This window comes from Paramacrobiotus metropolitanus, unplaced genomic scaffold (assembly GCF_019649055.1).
Source record: "Paramacrobiotus metropolitanus isolate TYO unplaced genomic scaffold, Prichtersi_v1.0 Parri_scaffold0000039, whole genome shotgun sequence".
In the NCBI taxonomy this organism is placed as follows: Eukaryota; Metazoa; Tardigrada; class Eutardigrada; order Parachela; family Macrobiotidae; genus Paramacrobiotus; species Paramacrobiotus metropolitanus.
In genome coordinates, this window is record NW_026570259.1 from 629,461 (window position 1) to 636,362 (window position 6,902).

Below are 6,902 nucleotides of genomic sequence, written 5' to 3' on the forward strand. Positions count from 1 at the left end.
TATACATACACCGGCAGCCGCTGCACTACAATCTGCATGCAGTGCTGGTACTGCCGAGCATACCACAATGTCTTCGGCATGCTATGACCTTTTATTACAAATAATTATACGAGTGTTTACTGTATACAGTATATACTATAAATTTCCGCATGCCCATCCATACGCTTAGCGCTATCGACTGTGGGTGTATGTACACATTTTTATGTTTTTATGAAGTTAACTCCAGATTATGTAAAATGCAGTGCTGATTTGTAATAAATATGACTACAACTGCAGAGTTGTGCTATACAAGTATGACAAAAATATTGTTAGTGTTGTACTTACTGTAACTGATACTGCGGAACAGACCTCCCGAAAGCGCGCTGTAATCCATTGCCTTCCATAGTTCCGGAACTTGCTGCGTGATTCACAAAACATTTGGGATCCGTTGCTGAATCCAAATTGCCGTTTTTGTTTGGGCAATCTTTGTGTTCACATTTTACGGTGCAAACTTCCGTATCCAACACTTTTCGCGTTATGCTTGATAAAACGGTGGCTACGCCGTGCGTCGATTTAGCACCAGCCGTCATCCACGAGCAATCAATAGAAACATTTGTTTTGCCGATTTCCCCTTTCCGTAAGCCGTGGTGTTGCCGCACTTCCATGGCTGCTCTGTGTTTGCTTTCATCGGCAATAATGACTTCTGAACACGCTTGTACTGCATTGCAGATTGTATCGTATGCTCCCCCGGACAGTGGACACAGGCCAATTGCTGATAAAAATCCACTTAGCCGCTTATGTTTCATATCAAACAGATGACCGGCAGTGACCACAGAGACATTACAATCACGCTGGAGACTTTCATAGTAATCACTTCGCACTAACTTAGACGAGTAGAATTCCCGCGAATGATTACCACACGAAATTTTGAGTTTAAAAGACAGTCCAGATTTAGAAACAATCGATAGTCGGCTTTGGCGTTTGCAGACATCGGCACCATTTTTCGTATGAGTAACATGGTTACAATCACCTTCAAGTAAATCTCTCAATAAATCACTGTCAAACAGAAGGTTTTCAGGAAAAGCACGAGAATTGCCAATCTTCGTCGTATTGCGTTGTTTTCCTTTGGTGAAATTTCGAACTTTTTCATGACTTCTTATGCGAGGCATATTGTAAATTTATATGCCAACGTCACCACGGTTAGAGTGATACTGATAAACTGCTCTGCAGTCTGCATCATACTCTTGCTGATGAAACGCTCAGCAATTTGTTACATGTGTGAAGATTGTTCCCATGATTGTTATTGATCAGCTGGCACTGACAGTGGTCATCTGTGTAAATAACAAGGCCATAAAATGTGGTAGTGTACCTGTGCCGACTGATTATCCCCTAACCTTATGATAATCACTGCTCGGCACTCTTCAGTCTGACAATACGATAGCGCCAGGTGGCCATCGTCCACACAAGCAGCGCGCGCGGTGTAAAGCAGCCCAAAGCCGAACCGATACCGCCGGCTACTACACAGCGGCAGCTTTAACGGAACAGAGAAACAACTGCATCAAGGCAGGTTTAATTCACTGTTTTCTTCCACCGACCGGTTGTTGAAAAAAATTCACTGTTTTAAGTGGAGACGGCCGATTGTTATTTCCGATACGCCATCCTGTAGCTTACGTGTTACTGTATCATTGGTAATTTTTTCCAAAAAACGTTACAGAGTACCCCAAGCACGCCATTTCGCCTTAAATACTGCGTTGTTCATATTCAGCAGTCTTCAGTGACCTTTCTCGAAAACAAAGTGCGTTCTGTACGGCTCTAATTATTCCTTATTATTATGTTTCCTAATAAGTGCTGAGCAAAATGTGTTTCCGCTCCCGTTCTGATAATTAACTGCAATTAGTTTTACAGCTTTCAGGGTCGAACTGTTTCAGATTATGCATAGAGACTGTGAACTGGGAGAACGAAGAATTTTTTCGAAACGGTTAAATTAAACGTAGAAACTTTAAGTTAAAGTTACGCAAACATTGAGTGTGATAACCGAAAATATATATGTAGCAGCAAATCCGTATACGCACGATGCTTTAGACATTTCGGCAAAAGATGTAGGACTCAAATTTTTTTTAATTAGCTAGAATATTATTTGTTTAGTAGCTACACAAAAATTACGCCTTAACTACACGATTTTCGTTCACAATACACTGTATTTGTGCGGATATACAGTGAGGATACGGCATTAATAACAACAATCGTTTCCCTTCAGTACAGCGGCACAGTCGTTGATAAACATCATTTATATTTGACTCCATTCCTTTTGTTGCAGCACGAAGAAATTCTGGATAAAATAGATAAAATTCTGTTTATTCAAAGCACAAATAAGGATATCATTGCTAAGGTAACTAAGGATATCAATAAATATATATACAAGTATTGTATGTATATACAAGGTAAGCCCCGCGCTCGGCAAATGTGTATTGGAAAGGTCAGGCTTGAATTTATGGACTGTAACGAGATACGACAGTAGTGTTATGACAGTAGTCATGGTAGCAGACAGTGGTGGTAGCTTGGTTACTTAATCGCCTACAGATTTGTGGTGGTAGCTAATTCATTCACTCATCTTGAGATTTCGCTCATGAATCATGGTACCTCGGTCACTCACTAGCTCACCTTCAGAATTGCTCACAGGACAATCGTGGTAGCTCGGTCACCTACCTACTCACCTACAAATTTCGCTAACGGGACTCACTCTTTATTATGCTATCGCAAAAATCAAAAAGCGTACACACGACGTACAGTTGTTGTTGTTGCTGTTGTTGCATAAGTATACAGCGTAGTCCTTAGAAGGACCATTGCTCCAACAAATAAACAATCAGAACACGAACAGAAGCGATATGGCCACGGGTAGATGGATTTCTGTATTCTATTTCCGCTTTTAACTGTTCAGAATTTTCAACGTCAACGTTTTTAACGATGATGGGAAAGGTCGTCGTTGGAACAGATATCTTTTCAATTGGTTAAACGTCATTGGATGAAGCCAGCAACTCTTGAGCTTTATCCCGTTCACGAGCAGTATGAAAGGTCAATACGACGACGTACAGTACAATCTGTACAAACTACAGTACATTAATGCATATTGACGCTGTGGTGGTAGGAAGCGTCGTACATGTAGACTTTTGTACGAGATTGGTGTTGCTTATGTTGCCGCTAATTGGTTGATAATTGCTAGCTTCTATGACTCACTAGCACCAGATTGATCTCATGTTAATGGCGGTGTTATCTCTCTTGAATTTTGATGTGCAATTTAGTCTTGACCGGAACATCTATCGAATTGCAATTTAATAACAACATCCTGAATCTGAGATCTCTCGTGTCTTCTAGTAGCGAAAGCATTAGCGTGTACCTACCGGAAGTCACATCCCTTTTACTAACTCTGGATAATTACATCTTCCAGATAACTCTCGTGCACGTAGGAATAGGTAACAGTTTGGTAAGTAGAACTTCGACATAAGAAAACATTTATCTTTCTTATTTTCCCACTTTGTCGATTGAGTAAGGTTTGGTCATCTAGTGCGGTAGTCGTGGTGCGACTTCCGCATAGCATGTCATGGCGCCCACCGGATTGTAACAACCCCTGGGAAACTGGTAAAGTGTTGAGTCTTGGTCGAAGTGGTAGAGCCACAGGGATCCTCAGAGGACCTTGTGAGGATACGGTTCCTAAGTGGGACTGTACGGTGGTTTTGATTTTCCCCAACTTCTTAGAGGAAGTTTGTGGAGGACACGGTTCCTAAGAGAGAACCAGGTGTCTGGCACGGTTCCTAAGTGAGAACCAGGTGCCGGGAGTCTACAGGTGTAGATCTCCGATTGTCTGAGCGTACCTGGACGCGGATACGTTGGGCGATCTTATTTGGCGCAAGGCAGAGGAATCTGTACTTGTACGGCGTATAACGTACAGTTGTACTGGGAGTCGTAGTGCGGCTCTGGCAGTAACTGCGTTAGCCATCTGATCTAACGCTAGTGGCGTGTAGGTCAAGGTCAGTGATCTCTATCAGTAAGTATAGAGCTATTCGCTGTAAGCAGACAGAATGTCTTCAGAAACAGGAAATGCGGATGGCTCAGTGAGCGTATCATCCCAGACACCTGTTGAAAGCAGAAGTACGTTGGAGGAAACTTCCAGCGGAAAGACAAGCAAGTCCCGAAGAAAGGGATGTGTATCTGCAAGTCAATTTGCAGAAATGTTGGAGAAAGCAGATTATCAGGTTCCTCCAGTAGTGCAGTGGTCTGCACCAGAATCAGGAGACCTGGGAACATTTTTCACGCGGTGGAAAATTGTTCTTCCCCGTACAGGAGAGTTAAGTCAGGAATGGGTGACTTATAATGCAGGGAAGTCGGATCGGAAGCCAGCAGGCTATGATCATTGGATGACGACGGGACGGAAAATTCCCACCAGAATTACGCATCATTTGACACTGGCAGATTATGACCTGGAGTACGGCACAGAGTTGCTGAATATTTGGCATAAATATTTAGATGCCAAAAAACCTGGGTCAGTGAAATCAGTACTAGTGGAAAAGGAGGTCAGTGAACTACCTCCAAGTGCAAGTGAAAAGCAAACGGAAACTGATACAGATAATACGGGAGACAGTATTATTGTGGATGATCAGTACCCAGAAAGCACGTCATTTCAAGATTCGCGACTAACAATAGTTGGTCGTTTGGATTTGAATGACGTGATACAACTTGAAAAGGAAGTTATGGGAGAATCCACAATTGCGCAGTCGCAAGATGATGTGGAACAAGTGAAAAAAAGTTATTTTGTACCCGGGACAGAAGCACTTCTAGATAAATTTGATCTAGAAAACCAGCTATTAACGGAAAATAGTGACGTTAAACTGGAATTGTTGGAAGAAAAGAAGAAGTACAATAATCTGAATGATTTGTACAAAAGTATGGTTTCTGAACACACGGGATTGTCTGACAATTTTGATCGTTTGCAATCTTTTGCCAATCAGTTGAAAGAAGATTTAAAAAAGGCAAACCGTACAGCAAGTGATTTGCAAAAAGATAAAGCAAATTTGGAAACGGAAAACAATTTGTTGAAAAAGCGGTTCAACACTGAACGTGACACAGCAAAAAGTGTCAATGATAAATTAGCAGTTGAAAAATCTGTTTTTGAACGAGACAAAGCAGAAGCACAGAGAATGCTGAATAAAACTGCTGAAAATTTAAAAGAACAGCACAGACAGTTTATGGAGGCTAAGGCAACTTTTGAAGCAAATGTTGCAAAGTTCAACGCAGATAGGGAGAAGGCAAAAGAAACGGACGGACAGATCGGCGAAGGGTATACTCGTCGACAAACGTCACCATTGCGCTCTCAAATTCAGGAAATTTGTGGTAACATCCAAGATACGTTGAATCTTGGGAAGGAAAAGCCAACTGCTCAGACGAGGAGCGAGCAAAGGAATGAAGAGTACAGGTACATTCGTTCCAAAGTGCATGATATGCAGGAACGATTGGGAGATGACCGTACTCCCTCACCTACGATAACGGAAGCGGACACAATTGCCAATCAACACTTGGCAATGAAAGTTTTGGAACTCGAAAAAAGATTGAAAGCGCAGGAAGAAAAAGGCACTAAACCAGAGGTAGTGCAAAATACGAAGAAAGTTGAAGAAACTTCCAGTTCAGGCGCACTTACCGCAGAATCATTAGCACAAGCATTGAAAGGTGCCATAAAAAGCGATGTAATGTGGCCGGAGAAATTCAATGGCGAGACAGATGCCAATAAAGTGGACAACTTTATCGAAAGCGTGGAGAATTGCATAAAGCATAATTCTTGGACAGATAAAGAGATTGTGGATAAGTGTTTATCCAGATGCCTTACAGGAACTGCGCAAAGTTGGTGCAACGATAAGTACCAAGCGCATAAGACGGAGACATGGTCGAAATGGAAGGAATATCTGCGAGAGCACTTCTCAGATGAAAAAGACATTATGGCCGTCAGAGATAAAATTGGTAACAGAAATTTTACCAATGATGACACGCCAAATACGTATGTCGACTGGTTCACAAATTCATTCAAAAAATTGAAGTTGAGTGAAGTCGAGCGCACGTATTATCTGAAGCAAGGCCTGAAGTTGTACCGGTATGGATGGTACAAATACATGGAAGAGCAAGACGTTCAGGATACGACAAAATTCCTGAATTGCTTAAAACTGCAGTGGAAACTGAGGAACAACAATCCGAATATTAAGGATGTTGACGGAAACAAGGGAACAGATAACACTGGCAACAGAAATAATGCCAGAAGTAATTTCAATAATTCAAGGAATTATGGGTCGAACTTTTCGAATCAAGGTTTCAAGAAGCCGTTTGTGAAACCAAATACGTATCAGCAGAATAAGCCTGATCAAATTGAAAAGAAAGAAGATCAGAAACCGAGCACCTCAGCGTCAGATAATAAGCCAAAAGTGAAAATTGACTTCGCTAAATGGTATTTTCCTGACGGGCAGGCGATATGTTTCAAATGCCACGGTGCGCATGTGAGCAAAAAATGCGCTAGTACTGCACCCCCGAAGCCGATCATGGCCGAACCGCCTGATCACGTGATTAAACAGTACATGATGAAGAAGTCGCAGGCAAAACCGGAAACTGGTTGTGTGGAAGCTTTTGTGGAAGCAAATCCCACAATGCAGGCTATGGCTGCGGAAAAAAGGGAAAATATGGTAGATTATGAAATAAGTCCTACCAATTACCTCCCAACACTTGATGCACAAGCAGCGTATTTATCGTTGCGGATCAACGATACAGAGTACGTACGCGTAATGCCAGATACGGGATCAAGTTTGTCATTGATTCCCATGTCTATTGTGGAAGCATTGAAAATTAAAGTATACCGATGTGACGATCACGTTAAAGATATCGTGCTGTCT